The sequence below is a fragment of the Phymastichus coffea genome, unplaced genomic scaffold, assembly GCF_024137745.1.
Source record: "Phymastichus coffea isolate CEN01 unplaced genomic scaffold, Cenicafe_Pcof_1.1 PCOF00004, whole genome shotgun sequence".
NCBI classification, from domain to species: Eukaryota; Metazoa; Arthropoda; class Insecta; order Hymenoptera; family Eulophidae; genus Phymastichus; species Phymastichus coffea.
Genome location: NW_026706815.1, coordinates 11391658 through 11410742, shown reverse-complemented (window position 1 = coordinate 11410742; position 19085 = coordinate 11391658).

Here is a 19085-nt window from a genome sequence, read left to right as displayed (position 1 = left end):
TTTAAAGCGTGAGTCTGGTGAATTTTCCTCAGAGTCCTATAAGAACACATTAAGTGAGAGTCTGGTGTGTTCAATAATAACACTCAGTTATTATGTCCCGGTTAGTAGTTTCTCTGCGCAACAATATTGCTCATCCTGGCTTATGCGTTGTACGCAAGCCAAATGAGAGCAACCCTGAGCTTACGCTTACTCCAAGCGTACCTGAGAGTGACTCCGACGTCTCAATATCTTTATTAGGACGATTTTTACAAGATAACAAATAAGATTATCAATTCCCTCTAATTTTCTATAAATAAGATTGATAAAAAAATTGTACGTATTCTCAGAGTGATATAAAAACTTTTTATTCTTAGTGATTTCCTTGGTTTCTTCATATTTTCTGACAAAAAAAATTCACGATTATTAATAATTATTAATATTCATAGTTATAAATTATTATATAATTGATAATACTTAATAACGTTTTCTAGATAAATATTAATTTAATAAATTATATACTATTTATGTGATAAAATATCACATTATTAAGTACGATAACATTTGGTTTACCAAGGTAATGGTTTTTCAAAAATGTAATATCAAATAAATAATATTTTAAATTCAGACAATTTAAATAGATAATACTTTTAAAGTATTATACAGCATTCAAACGATATTGTTGTCTTTTTTCAGCCAGGCAAGCAGTTTATCAATACTCGTTTTGCGTGAAGTAACAATAGATTTGTCATTCACCTTCTTACCAAGTAAACTAATAATACCAGCTAATCTAGACGTAGTGTAAACATTTTTAAAATTGTCAATTGTAATCCGAGATTTCACTAATTTTTTTTGAAGCTCTTTACCTAAAACACCATTGAGTGATTGGAACGAAGGAATTAAGTCTTGTACATGCTTATGTGACGGCTAGCCGTAACTTAGTTTTTTTTTAATTTAATTATTAAATATGACGAACGGAGTGGGAACCTTCCTGATTTCCCACGATGAAAACGCGTTCGAGATAAAGTGTTTATAGTGGCTCGAGCCTGCGTACTCGGCCTTACAATCAACGCTCTATCCTACTTTGTCCCACGCGCATGTGTTGACAGGAGCCTACGATCATCGCGTATACATCGTGAAGTGCTATCACGCTGATAATGGAAGGGGACCATAAAAATGCAATCTATCTTTTTTTTCCCACCGAATTTTAAGAAAATATCCGTAATATTAAATAGATTTTCATCAATTTTGTAAGTTATATAATGCGCATCTTTTTGTCACCGAATAACCAATAAGTAGAACAATAATGTATTTTATAATAAATCGTAAAAGGTTTGAATTTTTCTGAATGTTTATAATAGTCACTATGTATCGTTAAAATTAATTAAGTTTAGTACGATTTTGTATAAGTAATTATAAACTTTAGCGTTACTCTTGCTCTTAAAAGTGGCACTCCGAGAGCCATCTCTGGAGAAAAAGGCCCAAGTTAAAAGGGGACCGCCCTTTCTCTCTCTAAAAATTTACGCCCACAGACCAATAAAGAAATCCTAGATATGATTAGAAAATTTCCCACCAATACAAAATTTGGCCATTATCGCTTCATGGGCCTGAGGAAAGGGATTTCCACCCAACCACCCACTGCTTATAAAAAGCTCTGTACAAGACTGGAGGACAGTGTGGAGTGGGCACCAGGAAGTGATTATTACCTAACAAGAAGTGATTACCAGTGAGTGAGTGCTGAAGGAAGCATCAAAGAAGAAAAAGTCAGTCAAAATTCAATTAAGAAGCCACCTAAGTATATTTAGAATATATAGAGAGAGAAAGAGGCCAAAGAGCAGAGAGAGCGCAGCCTTAATAATAAGTAATTAGAAAAAATAAAAGTAAGTAAAATCTTATATCTGGCTATCCTTTTTTTCTTCAAGCAATCCGCCCTTTTTTTTGGAAATTCATTAAGCGTGAGACTGGTGAATTTTCATTAAAGTCCCTTAAGAACACATTAAGCGTGAGTCTGGTGTGTTCGTAATAACATTTGGTTATTACATTCCGCGCTAGCATACAGTTTTCTTAACGCAACAATATTGCTCGTCCCAGCTAATGTGTTACACGATAGCCAAATGAGAGCAACCCTGAGTTTACGCTTACTCCAAGCGTACCTGAGAGTGACCCCGACGTCACACTTATCTTCTTACCATTTTTTCAACTTATCAGAATATTTTTTGACCTTTTCTACTAAAATATCATAGGTGATTTTGGCTTTATATATAATTTTCTCTAACATGGCCACGTCTACACAAGCATTGTTGAAATGAAACGTTTGAAATGTTTAACTACTCAGTTAAACCAGTGAGGGTACATACGCCTATCTTTGTGCGTAAAGTTTGTTTTTTGATAACAACTAAACTATCAATAAAACCTATTACAACATCAGAGAATTCTTCGTGTAATAAGCATACTGTGATTGCGTCAATCAATCGTGGACCATCAAAACCTAAATTATAAGCAGCAAGGTAACATTTTTTTTGCAAAGTCTTTAAAAAATCTAGAAATTTGGCAACAGCAATTCTTAGCGGTACAGTTAAAAATTTTTTTCCAATGTAACATTGGGTCAGCTTCATTTTTTCTCAATCCAAGTACGGCAGAGGCAGCAGCGAAAATTTATTTGGTAGGAATAATATAAACATCAAATTTGTCTTTACCACATTTGGCTGCTATTTGCAAAATATTACAACTTCCTTGAAAGCCTGCAGTGTCTACATCTACATAAACAATAGGATTGTCTTCTTTCTTTGTACCTTCATCTTCACTTAAAATATTAGTACATTTATCAACAGCTGGTTCTGATGATGCATAATTACTTTCATAAGTAATGGCTATTTTTTTCTAGTCCTTCTTTTTGATAACGGGTAGTTTTTTATATTTCTTAAGTATCGTTCTTCTTTGGCTGAATAAATGAGTTCTTATTTTAATTTTTCTATTTGCTCTTATCTTGTCAACTCTAAATACGTAGCGAGAGTGATATCTACCATGTGAAAATTGCAAAACGCCGCTTACATTTTGTGTGTAAATTTCACCTTGATTTTTTTGAGCTATAACTCTACCCCAGCGGATATCTGCTGACGCTATGAAACTCAAACATTTCGATTTTTGAGCTTTGCTCGCCATACTAGCATTTAGACTTTCGTTTATATTGCTGGAAACTCCGACAGAAAACTTTGCTGCATTGATGCTAATTTTTCAAAATTATCTTTGAGAAGTGTAAAAAGGTTTTCATCGAGAAATCCTCCAGGCACTATTTTGTGATCATAATTTTTTGGATCTTGAATATATCCACACTATAGACGACATTGAGAATGGTCGTTAAGAGCATGGTACGGTATGGGACGTACTGCTTGTGCCATATCGACACTTTTTCCCTTATTTTGAGCTACGGAATAAGTAAAACACCTCTGTAAATACTTAATGTCATCTTTTGTTAACTCAGTGTTATATTTTTCTACGTCATATAGTTCTTTTTTTACTGTCTTTGAAGTGTGTTTCGAATCGGAAAGTTTTGTTATTAGGTGAGAAGCTCCGGCACGACAAGCAGCCATGGCCGAGCTGTCGTCGTCACCAACTAGAATGCTTACTTGCAAATTTGCAGATTGTAAAATCAAACTTTCATTTACTAATCTATTAGCATCGTAAGCCTTCATAGTTTTTGCAGATCCGTAAAAATTTAGCCGACAATTATGATTGAAAGGAGAATATCCTATATCACATTTTTTTCATTTTCGATTGCAAGTAAAATAATCTAGAACTAGTTGATTAAATTTGTCAATAATACAACCAAATCCCTTGCAACTGTCGTAATCTCGACCAGAACCTTTTGTTATCCATCCTATGTCGTAAGAAGCCGTTATCTACACTATCGTCTGAAATGTTACAGGAACATTTTCTTCTTGCTCAGGAGAGTAAAAGTATGATTTCATGCATTCAGGCCTTAAAAATAAATAAATAATAAAATCTTATGGAATAATGTCAAAAAATTAATTTCAATTAAGATTTTTAGTTTGCAATGTTATTCTAGTTACATAAAGATAGATAATCAATCAGTTATAATACTTCTTATGTTAAAATTACTTATAAAATATGATATTTTCATAGAATATATAGTTAACTTAAAAACTAAGTTCTTATGTAAAAATTATTTATAAAAATACTCTATTAACAAAATGTGATGTTTTCGCAGCAGAAACAATTAATTTTAAAACTAATTTCTTATATAATTATTACTTAAAAAATATTAAATTGACAAAATGTTATGTTTTTTTGTAAACATAGTTAATTTGACGATTCTTATGTAAAAATTACTTCGAAATTAATTAATTTTCAAAATGTGACGTTTCTTCGTAGATATAATTTATTTGACCATTTAAAAAATATATTTTTATCAATCATAAGTAACGTTAATATGTTTAACTTCAAAATTCATTTACTGAACGTTATCTATAAACACTATCTCAAAGTGCTAAAATATTTATTTGTATTTGTACAATTTAATTCTTAGAATCTTATTTTGCAAATTAAAAAATCTCTAAAATCTTATAATTTTTCGGTACTCCATGCGCAAAGTGCGTCTTTCCCGAATGCTCGCCAGAAAATGTGCGTTGAAAATTGCACTTTTCACACGTCGTATCAAAAGATACGGTATAGCATATGTTCGGGCATGAGTTTCTCGTCTCATGTACCTTTCCACCCTCGCTTCGTTCGGGAGTAAACGCCATACGAAACAAGAATCTATTTTCCCGCACTTGTATCGTAATGTACTATTATGATTTGATGTTATAAAAGTTGCTTGACAAAACGTTAAGAGCGTCAAAAAAAAATATTACAAAATTTCTTGGATTGTTGCTGCATTTTTAATCGTCGATTCTCGTTCCAAGGCAGCAGCATCTTCGCAATTTTTTTTGCAACCAATTCTAGTGCTTTGCCTATCTCTGCTTCGTATCTCTTGAATGTTTTAAAATCAATTATTGGAATATTTAACCAGACAAGCAGTTTAGCGTGTCCAATACCAGCATGAACCATACCTGTTGGGTATATAAAATCATTAATTACACATTATAACTTTACATAAGTAGGCATATATTTGCAATTTGCAACAAAAATATTTATATATGTTTATTAATAGCCAATATGTGTAAAATTTTTTTCAACATCAAACGTGTACAAGTTTTACTCCTTAAAATACTATGATTACATTTAACACTCATGAATAATTAAAAAAGATTTCTATATATAACTCTAAAATAACGTCAACTTTAAACTATGTTTTTGTTAATGAACTAATGGCTTACCTAATGCAGCTTTTGAGTTTACATCAAAACGTGTATTTTTTCGTGCACATCTCCTTTTACTGAATGTTGCTTTCCAGTAATAACTTCGTTTATTATTAAACATTTGTGACACCGTACAAGCAGAACAAAGCCAAACCCTCGACGATATTCATTTTCAATATACTCTAGCGAGAGACATTCTTTGCAGGAACAGCACCACATTTGCTTTCCAAGTACAGGTACGTGTAGCTCGACGAGACGCCGACCTTCTCCAGTTTTTATTTCATTTTTTCTGGATTTATTTTTCTCAAACCGTCTTTTTCGGCTAGAACTATCTTTTTTTTTTCCAACCTCGACTTGAGCTAATCTCTGCTTGTACACTTTCTTTACAATTTTCCTTTCCACATAAATCTTTGAGTTTTCAACATTGTAGTGCGACTGGACTTGTTTACAACAAAATAAAGGAGTGCATATATAACTTTGTAACATACTTTCTCTCTCTTCGCGTGAGCTCTTCCGCCATATCTATTTATTGACAATGCTATAGATCAGTAGACAATGCTGCCACCATTCTTCAAGTAAAATACATTCAGTGATGCGATAATATTTTACATTATTACACAGCAAAATAAATGTATTAAACGTTGATAAAATAATATGTTGGACATTTTTATACCGGGATTATATATTTTAATACTTGGTTTTGTGAGTTTAAATTCAATTATTACTATTATATTAGGTTGAAATAAGGGGATTTTTGTGTTCTAAAGTTAAAGACAGCATTGCGAAAAATATAAGAAATCATTATTACATATACTTTTAAAGTGACTGAATGATATTTTAATCTATTGGCTTACTTCTCCTACTAGTGTTACGTACTTTACACTACGAAAATGGACTTATATAGAGTGAAAAAAAATATGTATTTCAAATTCTTATCACTTTTTGCAGAGACTGTATAGCCAATACAACCTTAACTCTTCCGTTTGAAATTAAATGTTTGTTAAAACAATTTCATCTGTTCAAAAATTATTCTAATAAAATATTTGTATTATAAAGTGAAAAATTTTAATTCGTAATACTAAGGAATAATTTCTCGTTATTCTCGTGTATATCGAATTGAATATTGAATTGTGTTATGCTTACGAAAACAGCAGTGGTAAATTAAGACAGAGCGAACGAAGGAGCTCTAAAAAAATGTAATTTTGTTCATTCCAGCGTTCAAACGCGCGCACCAAGCTATTGTTTAATGAATAAGCTTTTTCAATAATAAAAAATTAAAAATAAGCAAATTGGGAGTTACCGCGTTAAAGTGTTCTGTAATCATCGCTGCAGTATATACGGGTGCGCCATCATGCATAAATTATAAAATGATTATGTTCTCGATGCGTCAAGTGACTATTATAAATATGAATGTCGTGAACAAAATATGATGAATGTAAGATTAAGATAAATAGTGCGACAGCTATTTTTTGTTTGCGTTAATCTGCCACCGCTGCCATGATCGTTTCGAGCGCAAACTGCTTTCGTTGTTGTGGCCGAGTGGAGGGGAGAGCGGCGATCGAGGGGAGAGCATCATCGTTCCTCGGAGAATGCCTCTGATTGGCCGAAATAATTAATTTTCAAAATTCATTATTTCAGTTGTAACGGTGTAGGTTGGTCATGGCCTACACCGTGCATCCCTTCTCTCTCTCCAACATCGGCAAGGGCTCATGGCGAGTATCTGGCGCACGTATGTTTTGTGTCTGATGCCAGCCTTTTGTTTCAGCATCGGTTTCTCTCTTCATCAAGAAAGAAAGAGAGAAAGCAGCAGCAGTATTAGTGGCCAGGAGTGCGCAACAACATGCGCTGTCGTCAGCCACTGAAAGTGAGAGAGAGAGAGAGAGAGAGTGCAGTTATAGTGCGGCTAAGCGCGTGACACTGGCCACGTGTGGCGGTGCCGCGTGCTGCCGATTAGGTAAGTGAGTAGGGAGGGTATGAGAAGCAGTCTCTCACACACTATTGCGTCGTTTCTCGCGAGCATTAAGGAAGTAACCCCGCGAGCGAGAGCATACTAGCTAACGCACCAGTACAGTATTCTCGAGAGCGGCCTTTGTCCACCAGTCACGCCATATTCCAGGAAGTCACTAGCCTGAAGAAATAAGATCAACGTGCCAGCCCAGTGGATTTCGCCAATTACACAGGTCATACTCTCTCATTTCTTTTCTCTTCCTTAATCGGTTTTAGCCTTTTTGGCTATTCGCGACTTGTGCGCTGTACCAGGCTCTCGCGGACCGGCACAGCTAAAATAGTGGATAAGTTTTCTTTCTTTATTGTGTATCGAGTCGGTGATGAGATGGCAAGGTGCTCACGTGCCGGTCATTTCATTTAACTGATAAGAAGTTATTGTGTATTAGGTTAAAGTTTGATAGATTGTTCTGTTCGTCATCGCTCAAGGTGGCGATTTTATAATAAATATATTTGATTGGTAAAGGATTAGAATGTTTATTACGATTGCCTTTCCTCTTCTGCCTTGCTGGGAGCGATACATCGCCTCCCTTATCTCCTCTTTAAATAATTAGATGATAGCGGGAAAGGATTATCGGCCAAAGACGGCCGACGCTATTACACAGTAACTATTAAAGTTAGACATTTTTTGAAAACGCCATTTGATTCAGAAAATTTTTTTCTACAATGGATTTTCGGGAACTATAATACTTCTGAATCGCTCTGTATAGGTCTAGGTTTACTTAATATGACGGTAGCTAATTTAGCACATGTCAAGTAAATCATCGTCTGACGTGGCTGTCTCAAGTATCAATCCCATCAGAGATGGCTTTCAGGGCTCGAGGAGTATTATGTGACTCTAGAAAGAGAGAGAAAAAGAATCAATAAAAAAAACACAAATATAATAGGTAGGAGAAAGGAAAAAGAAAGAAAAAAAGGGAAAGGATTTTCTTTACATCTATTTTGAATGCTTTATATGTGTGCGGGTCAGAGTTTCTCGAACTTTGCGTTTTGATTTTCGAATTTGATCCTTGTTGGCATGAGTTAGTATTTTACTGCTTGGGGGTTAATGATGACGAAGTCTCCTCTACGTGTGCTTGACCCTGCGATTTTTCGGTATCTACCTGAGGCTTGGATTTGGGTTTGGAGAGATAGATGAGGAAGTAGACTAGCGATGTCCAGACAGCTGTGAGTATGTGGACGCTCCAGCCGCAGATAAGATAAAGGGCATAACCGTGTATGATGGCATCTATTATTGATTTAACGGATTGTATAATCATGAATATCGCAATGAGGCCCCACGCTATGGTGTCGAACTTCATAAAGCCATTCCAAACGCTCGGTTAAAAGCTTCTCTGATTGATAACCAAACTGTATAGTGTCAGTTGAGTTAACAAAGTATACGTCGGGAATGTAGGTGACGTTATCATATACCTTGATACCTTGTCCTTGGTATAGGGTTTCGTATTTGTCGTAATTACACGTTGGTGCCGGAGTTATTATCTAGATTGCATAAGCTTCCTTGATGATGATGAAACAATGTCCGTTGGAGTAGACACACTGTGTATCGGTCCGGAGGTATATTGTATCCTTTTCCTTGCGTACGCTTGCGTAGAATTCTTGCACAGCTCATCTTGATTCCTGAAAAGAGCGTCTCTCCATATCTTAGCTCTCCATACCTAGCTAAGTCAAAACATTCATCGGAGGATACTCTTTTGATGGAGTTTTCAACTCCTCCGTTTACGTCAAAGTTATGATGAAATATACAGCATAGGCGGGCCGTTCGTTTTTGGCAAATTTTGCATTGGCGGACAAATACTTCTTCATACTCGACTGTCTGTAGGAGTTGGATATAAACAGGAGTTTGGACGGGATTTAGGTTTTGAAGGTCATACGATTCAATATCTACGAGGGAGACCATAGTCACGTTCGGTTTGTCAAGGCCTCATCTGAAAGCTTGTATTCTGTCGGTGGTGACGATTAGAAAAGTGAGGGCTGCCAGTGGTATTAGCATTCTTCAGCTTAATTATCTACGAAAAATGACATATACCGTTACAGAGTATAGTTTTAATTTAAATTTAACTTGTATTTTTGTTAAGAATTGTACATTTTACCTGAGATTTATTTTTGTTTTTTGCATGATAGCGTTTACAATGTTTCGTTAAGACTTATATTACTATAATTTGTTTCGCTTGTGTCATCCAGGTAACTTGCTTCCTGACTTACGCTCACATTTGCATCACTTATTTCTATTTGATCCATAACTGACGTGCTTAAGTTGTATAGAGCTACTGAACTAATTTCGTTACATCGTAAGTGACTCTGGCTTATTTGGGTAAACTACGCATGTGCTGTTTCTATAAGATATTTTGAGATTCTTTCCATCGTCCTGTATTTCTAAAATTCTGAACGGGCCGTGATACTGCGGTTGTCATTTTCCTTTGCGATGTTCCAGGAGTAGCATCATGTAATCGCCAATTTGAAAATTACAAGGGTTACACCTACGCTCGTAATTTTTTTTGGAGCGAATTTTCACGTGTACTAGGTTTTCTTTAGTAAGCTTTTGCAGGTCAGCTAGTCGCTCTTTAAGATTTAACAAGTAACTAGTATAGCTTTTACTTATTTAATTATCTAAATTAACTCGAAGGTTGGGCACACACTCGGGCCAGCTTACCGTAGACGCATTCGAATGGAGTTAGTTTAGTGCCTTCATGTACACTAGTATTATAAGAGAATGCAGCGCATTCGTACTAGGTATCCCATTCTCTAACATTGTCAACGTTATTGTCAAATTCATGAGCCATTCTTTCATCGATTGATGCATGCGCTCAATTGATTTATTTGATTGACCAGAAGATGCGGTGATTTTGCATGTCTTTATCTTACAAAGCTTGGCTACATTCATAATAAGTGAGCTTGCAAAATTTTTTCCTTGATTAGTCAGAATTATTTTTGGTGAATCATGTATGAAAATAAACCGTTTGAGGAATGTACTGGCTCTGGTTTTGGAATAAATTTTTGTTAAGGGAACGTAGATGTAAAACTTTATAAGTAAATACTGCATCGTCAGCACATATTCGTTTTGTTTTTTTGAAGGGACCAACAATGTCCAAGGCTAATTTTTCAAAATAGTATCTGGTGTGTCAGTTACTACGATCGGTTGTCGTATCTTTTGTCAGCGAAGCTCATAGATCTCGCATTATTCATGTGATGTTTGTATCACTTATAAATAATTCAAACTCTCGTATCTAGTTACGCTAATAATTAAGAATTCGTCTAATGAATCTACTCTACTTATCAAATAAATTGAGAAATCAAATATAAGGTGATAATAATAAATCAAATATATGCGAATATGGCTAAGGTTTTAAGGAAAGTCAGACTATGCCCTAGTTTCTTATGGTGCGAATCGTCCCATAAGCAGAGCTAAAGTCTTCTTGGGATTGGATATAATTCGGCCCAAGTTTCTTATAGCGCGAGATGTTCTATAAGTTGAGCTCGAATTATAGGAGAGGAAAAGTCTTGTTCAGTTAATCACAATGAGAGAAAGAACTTAGGTATTAGCCAAGTTTATTCAGACTCATGTGCTCACTTTGCAAGGCTAGAAGCCAATGCCAGCCTGTGCAATAGTGGGCGTATTTATACACAAATTTTCCCGCCTATTTTCGCAGGAGCGTTTTCTTCGAGAAGTTTTCGAATATTCGAGAAACATTCGCGAATTTTGAGAAATGAGTTTTCTTAATTTACAAGTAAATAAACATTAATAATGAGCTTTCAACGCATGTGAACTTTACAGAATTCGTTATTTGTTGAATTAGTGTAATTTACAATTATTGCAATAGTGTCGTCAAAAGTTATTAACTAATAAAGTTAATTAATGTAATATTACAATATTTACAACAGAAAATTATCAAATTTTTACATAACTTTATAGTTTATTAATTTTAGAAGGATTTTCTAAAAAGAAATATTCAAATTAGTTAATAACATTTGAATTATAACAAATTTTCATATTTTTAACGGTTTTTTCTATTATCTTATAACGTAATTATTAGATTAATAATCTAAGATTTATAAATTATAAAGTTGTCATTATTAAGTATAAAATTAACGCTTTCGTTCTATATACAACTTATTGTTTAAATAAATTATTAATTGTTTATTTATTAATAACAGTTATTATTAATCTGTTATTAATGAAACCAATTCTTACTTATGTTTATTTCTTATTCATTTTGCATTTGGACTATTTACATTTTTCTAATAATTTATATTTTTAGTGTAATAAATAAATTAACTTTGTATATTAAAATTCATTATTATTTAATAATTAAACGCAATTCGTATGACTATATTCTAAATCTACGTACTAAAATCTATATAAGAAATGCTTTGTTATATCAAAATTATCTCTAATTAACATATTTTTCTTAAATAACAAAATCATTATGTCTATATCTATTACTTTGTGACGTCACGCTCCTTATTTTGGTTATGAAATTAGACTCTTGTACTAATACAATCAAATAATCGGTGAGATGGCGCCGTTTAATGTGCTGATTTGAGTAAACAGATAGATGCGTTTGATGGGTTGCAGTGATTCAGTAACATAATCAACTAGCTCATAGGTAGGACCATTACATTCACAAATATCAATAAGTTACTGTATGTCAGATTTCATATTTGGCCAGAAGCAGTTCTGGCGAATTCATTTGTAAGTTTTCGAAACGCCCTTCTGACCGTTTACTGGTGACTCGTGTATTTCCTTAATAATTTCTTTGTACAGGGCTTCTTCCGGCAGTCGAATTAGATTATTACAGATTAATAACTTAGTATAAGAATTATGAAAGTAAATTTTGAAGAAATTTATCTTTTTAATCTCGCACCAGTCGAGGTTATCGATTCTGTCCATTTTCGAGATTCTAATTGACATACGTCAAAAAGTAAGTCAATTGAGTCCTTGAATATTTGAGGATTGACTGGATTTCTCAGATTCTCCTTTATTCTCCTTTATTGAAAGGTTGGTTCTTTACTATGACGAAATACACTAAATTGTCTTTGGCTAGCAAGACATTATCTCGAATTTCTACGATATTAGGAGCAGGGCAAGGAGCATTTAACTCACTACGGCAAAACTCGTACTCTACTTCTAAATTAATTTCGTCTGAGCTGTCGTTATAGTTGGTATCGCTACTAGGGTGTAAACCTCGAGAGTGATAGGATTTTTGTTCGTTCGGTTTGTTGATGTCAGTGAGATCATTGGGTGTGGTAGTTGTGATGCCTCTTAGAATATCCTTACAATTTTTCATTTCTACGTCAAGGTCGGAAGAGGTCAATTGTCATTCGCACGAATGATGTATTGTGTCTCTGAAGGACGGGGGTTTGGTCTGTTTTTTTATCAGCGTCTATAGAAGCTTCAAGTGCTTGTAGAATTTTATCTCGTTCTTGCAATGGAAGTCGGTAGGTGGTGGTACTTTTTCCAATTGTATGTCCGTCAAAATATAAGCAAAACGGATCCTATCGTTGAAATCTAGGTTGAACGATTGTTCGCTTTTTTTACTTTTTATCAACCATTTTATTTTGATCTTTTTAAATTCCTTATTTATGTTTTTTAGAGTTTTACATATAAAAAAATCATCGTCAAAGACACGTATAACGATAAATTTGCCTTCATTATATATAATTTTCTATCCTTGGTTATTTAGTCTTAGACGTTTTTTTGGTTTAGAGATTGTTGGTCGACAAGATCGTACGTTCGTTGCGTCTCCTGATGGGCATTAGTTCCTTTACATTTATTGGTGGGCTACGTGAAAGGGCATCTACTACGTAGTTTGTTTTTCTTGGTTGTAGCAAACTTCAAAGTCGTATTCTAGTAGCTTATAGAACCAATGCTTAAGCCTAACATTGGGCATTTTGAGATTGTAAAGCCATATGAGGGGTTAGTAATCTGTTATGATGGTGAATTCTTGTCTAAAAAGATAATAACAGAATGGCTTGATGCAATATACTATCGATATAAGTTCCTTTTCAACTATTAGTATTTTCGTATTATTAGTTTCGGGTTTAATTAATGCTCTAGAGGCATAGCAAACAAGAAGATATTTGTTGCCTATTTTTTGCCCTAAGAGGCCACCGATAGCATACTGTGAACCATTCGTCATCATAAAGAATTGTTCATTGAAATTGGAATGTATGAATATCGGCTCAGTGGTTAGGCAAGTTTTTAGGATGTGACGAGAGTAAGCAGTTGCCTGTTTCTTGTCGGTCCCTCTGCTTCCCCACTTTGCCCTCGACAAAGGCTCAGTGGTCAGTATTGGGCGCACTTTTTCTATGCGCCTAATACTGTAACTCTTTTTCAGCCGCCATAAATTACCAGGCCCGGCTGAGATAGCCTAAGTAGAGCGAGAGAGAGAGTTGCAGAAGGAAAACGTAAGAATACACTGCAGTTGAATAAAGAGAGAGAGACCTAGAAAGAGCGCTCACATGAGCGTACACTAAGCGGTTATTAGGCAGGCGGGCGACGCGCGACCAATTAGCGCTTTGTCGCACGCCGCCTAAAAATGGGCTAAGTAGGGATAGTTTGCGAGAGAGCGGTCACTGCCCGCGCAGGAGTATAGCATGGCGTCACTTTACGTCAGCCATCAATCGAGGTCAGTTGACCAAGGAATTAGCTCGCGCTGCCATTATCTTAGCAATTTTTCCCTGCGAAGAAGAGGTTGGCTGCCTTCCATTTTGAGCCTCTTCCACGCCCTGGCCTTTCGTCAAAGCGCACCACCTGCAGCAACGACAATGATGAGAAACCGGACAATCGGCCTGCCCTGCAATTGCCACCTTCGCCTCCCAAGAATCATCGAGGAGAAAACAAAGGTCAGGTTATCTCTCTCTCCCGGTTATTCTCTCTCTCGCAGTGATGTGCGGTCGTGCGAATTACTTGCTTAGTGGGCTAGGCGATTACTTGCTGGCTATCTTTGTTTAATTCCTTTTCGTCGATAATTTGTATTGCGTGTTTCGTTTAGTTATAAGTGCGCGATAGCCAGGCGATCACTCGCCGGCTACTTTAAAAGTTTTTTTGCGTTAGAATAAGTCGCGTTTATTATTCGGTTAAGGTGCATAATGTTGTAGTCGTACGATTAAGGTGTTTATATTTTGATTAGTTTAAGCGCGCGTTTGTTTGAATTATGAGATAATAAAAGGTTTGTCATTTGGTATTAAATAAAATTGGTTTATTTACCCGTTTTCTCCTGATTGCATTTAGAGCGAAAGCGCCTTTCTTATTTTCCCCATTAAAAATAGGTAGCAGCGCGTCAAAATTGTTACAAGGATTTCAAACGCATCTTTTTGAGCATCTTGTCAAATAAATATTGTATATTTTTCTTCGTAAGATCGGTCAGAGGCTTGGCTATCTTTGAGAAACCAGAGATGAATCGGCGGTAATAACCGGAAATGCCAATGAACTCTTGTATATTATTGGAAGTACTTGGTGTTAGAAATTCATTGACGGAGCGAACATTGGTAGGACCTGGTTTTATGCCGTTTGGAGTTAAAATGTGGCCCAAATATTTGGCCTCATTTCTGTATGGTCTATATTTTTTAGGGTTAAATTTTAATCCTGCATCAATAAAAAGTTCTGTTATTTGCAGGTATTTCCCGTCGTGTTCGTCAATATTTTTAGCAAAAATATTCAGATCATCGACATAGACCAGGACTCTTTTGCCTTGTATATCTGTGAGTATATTATTGATCATGCTTTGAAATGTACTCGAAGAATTTTTTAGGCCGAAAAGCATCCTTACAAAATGAAAGTCACTGTATGAGATTGAGAAAATGGTTTTATGGTCTTCAGAGTGAAGTAAGATTTAATAAAATTGGTGTCAACAAGAATAACAAACGGAGTCACTTTCAAATATATGTTTTACATTACCTTCTGAATCCAGTTTTATCACAAATTTTACATTTTTTATCAAATTTTATCACAATTATACAAAGTGTGTATCTAATCGTATTCCATTCCTTCATCTAAGGCAATCACGCTCTCGAATTACTGATCTCAGAATGACAAATTGTTGCTAGGGCTTTCGACCGAATTTGCGTTACGAGTTTCGTGGGTTAAGGTTAACTCTAGAGTTTTTCGGTTTGTACAAGTTAAAGCATTATTTTCTCTAGGTTTTGACAGCTTTTATATGCTTATCTGCTTGTAGTTTTGATACCACCGACGTGTTCACGCAGTGGTCTCTCTTGGTCCTTTAGCCCTTGTGTCGAGTCTTCGTTTTTGTTAATTTCTTGAATTATTGAAGGTCAGGGAATAGAAGTAACGTACTCGAATTTGTGAGAGCACGTAAAATAGCGTTCATTTCTCAAATCCACATCTTTATAATTTTCAGAAAAAATAAGCAAGCAATTAAAATACATTTACATACCATTGTTAAATTGATGTCTATAATGTCTGCATTTACTCTCATCATAGATCCTCACAAATATTTTGGAATAGTTACGGTACATGATTTGTTGAAATGTAAGGGTAAAATACGTAATCTTATAAGATAACCTATAACTGTTGAGCAATCAAGCTGCAGTGATGTATATTTATATTATTGAATCCATCTGTGGTCAAAGAAGATTAATTTATTCTACAATAATTTATAACTTCCTACATCCAAATTGAAACTAGTCTGTACTAATTTTAATGAAACAATTAAACTAATAATAATATAAGGATGATTGATGGTTAATTCTCTAAATTGGATTTCGTCAACTATAAGTTCTGATTCATTGAAATATTGAAATATTATATTCGACCATGGAGACGTATACAGTTTCCATGTTATCGACCATGGTACTGTAGGTGACGAAGATAACCCGCACGTGAATATCTTTTTTTATAAAAAGGGATAAATTAATTTTAAAGAAAATGAATACTGTTTTACGATAAAAAAGTATTGCTATTTTGTTCGTAAATGTACATTTTCAAAGTTGAGTGAATAACGTTGAATTTCCTATCTTGAAAAAAAAAATATATTGTGACGGTAAACGTCAAATTAGCGCTAATAATCTAACCTAATTGCTGCCTGCGGGGGCAGCACCTACCGGGGAGACGAAAAACGTAACGAAGGAATTCGGCACGCGAGCAGACGGAACGCGCGCGATTGAAATTGAACCAGTGAAGCACTGACCATCATCACGCTCACCCGCAATTACGACGCTAATTACCGATACGCGAGCCAGAGATCGAACTATACAATCGGAGTGTCCGAATTAGAGCCGAACACCAGCGACCGTTACCACCGAGTGTTGACTTGACCCAGCTGAAAGCCATTGTACCGGCGGCATCGAACAGTGTGTGTGAGGTTTCGCCATCGAGGGTGAAGCCACGTGCGCGCGAGTTCGCGATCCGCGACACGAACTAACAAACAGACCGCTTTCCCGCAGTGCGACTTTTTGCCGTCATCTTCGTGCGTCTGCCGAATAAAGGTAAGCTGGCCAGCTTCATTTCGCGGTCGCGATACGATTGCATGTGTAACGACTAATTTCCCGCGGCCGAAGCGTGCATGTAGTAGCTCTTCGAACAAAGAGCAGCGAGCGTCCCGACACTGCATGTTGTTGTCGAGCGAGCGCCGATGTAAATGTAAACACGCGGGCCGATCTAATGTAGCATTTGATAAAGAATAAATGTGAGTAAGTGAGATTGTTACACACACGCACACACACTTAGAATGATTTTCAAGGTCATTTGAAGGTCACAGTGATTTTTTGCATAGGAACCCCTATTTTTGATTCCGGATTTGGAAATAACGAGAAATTCTACGTTTAGATAAGGTATTATGTGTGGGGTTTGATTGATGATGATGTTCCCGCATATATTTAATATAAATAATTAAATAATGAATATAAAAACTGAATTTAATATTTTGACTGTTTGCGTAGTTCTTTAGATTTTAATTTTTTTGCACATCATGGACAATATTGTGTCGCTTGCACGCCATTTTCATTCGTCTTTCTAAATAGTAAATTATGAATTTGTATGATAATTTTATTACATTATCTGTACAACCAACAAACGCTAGAGAGTTCGTTTTTATTATTTTTTGAACAATGAACTGCATACTATCTCTAGTCATGCCATTATTACACTCAATTATAAAGGTCACACAATTTTCAACCATCTTAAATAATTCAAAAACATTGTCGCTAGACTTAATTAAGCCACCAAAACTCTCTCTAGCATTTGTAAGTTGATGGCATGCAGCATCACTGGAGAACGACTCCAAATGCAGATTGCAATTTTCGCACTCGTTGTCCAAATGTCGCGTCTCCCAATCTAAAGAAGATAATTGATTCATTTTTTGTTGTCATTCAAAATCAAAGTAATTGCCAACATTTAGTTTTTACTAAATTCAAAACAGGTGACAATTACTAACAAGACTATATTTAATATAAACAAAAAATAATTATAATTATTGTAAATTTTTATGTTCAAAATCTATGCTTTTTATACAATTGAATTATGGCTTTCGTAACAATATTTTTCTATTAAAAAGATAACACAGGCCGACAAAAAATTTTACCAAGAACCCGAGTATAGTTTTCCGAAGGTTTTTTGCGCGCTGAATCCGAATCCGAGGTCAGAATTACTCTGGGGGCTCCGGTTTTCGAGATATCCTAACCTTCAAGTGCAAAAAACGCGATTTTTGCCTATATTTGAGGTTATGTAGCAAAGAAAAGAAATTTTTTTTCAAAAAACGGTATACATCAAATTAAAGTATGAGTTTTCTTCTTTCAAATGCCGTTGAGTATGCTCAGATATCTTTTTTTTTCACGAAGTTACACAAATTTGAAAATTTCAAATTTTATGAATTTAAAAAGCACCACACCATTCAGCCCAAGCTATCTAACAAGTAACCATAGTAAAGAGCCACTCACCAATTTAAACCAAACTTGGAAATATGACAAAACACTAAAAAATATTGTGAGCATCGTGCTTCTATTTACAAAATGCTCTCTTACGGGTAGAAACCACCCCTGCCAACCCCTAAACAAGCTCACTCATATAACCCTGGGTAGAGCAAGTTTAATTAACTGCTTTTTGATAAAAAAACTCATTTTCTAATCACAGGTATGCGTACTAGTATGATCTAGATAGGCCTCATCTCCAAATACCTCCTCAACCCTTTAAAACCAGCCCTCCCAACCGCGTACAAAAAATAAGCTGCGTATGTCTATCTGTGATTAATTCCTTCATCGAATTTCACATGATTAAAATAGCTTACCCAGGGTTCTATGATTAGCCTGCCCAAGGGTTTTTAAGGGTTGTACATGTATACAGGGATAAGGCATATCCAGGTTAAGATGTGTATGTCTATTTGTGATTAAAAAATTAATTTTTTCATCAAAAAGTATTTAATTAAACTTGGTGTAACTAGGGTTACGTATATAAGCCTGCAAGGGGTAGATAGGGGTGGCTTTTAACCCTTTTCGGCATACATTTTTCTATTGACTATTCTAGCTTAAAATTTCTTACTCGGGGGTTTTCGGGGTCGCTGAATACGAATCTACAGTCAGAATTTTCATTTTTGAAAATCCAAGATGGCAGATTCAAGATGGTGGATGAAAATCATAGAATTAGCATATTTTTGGTTGGAAATTAGTACTCGGGGGTTTTCGAGGTCGCTGAGTTCGAATATACTACCAAAATTTCGTTTTTTCAAATCCAAGATGGCGAACGCCAGATAGCGAATTCAAAATGGTGGAGGATATTTTTTTGAAATCAATATTTCGCTCGAAAAATAGTAACTTGAAGGGTTTCCAAAACCC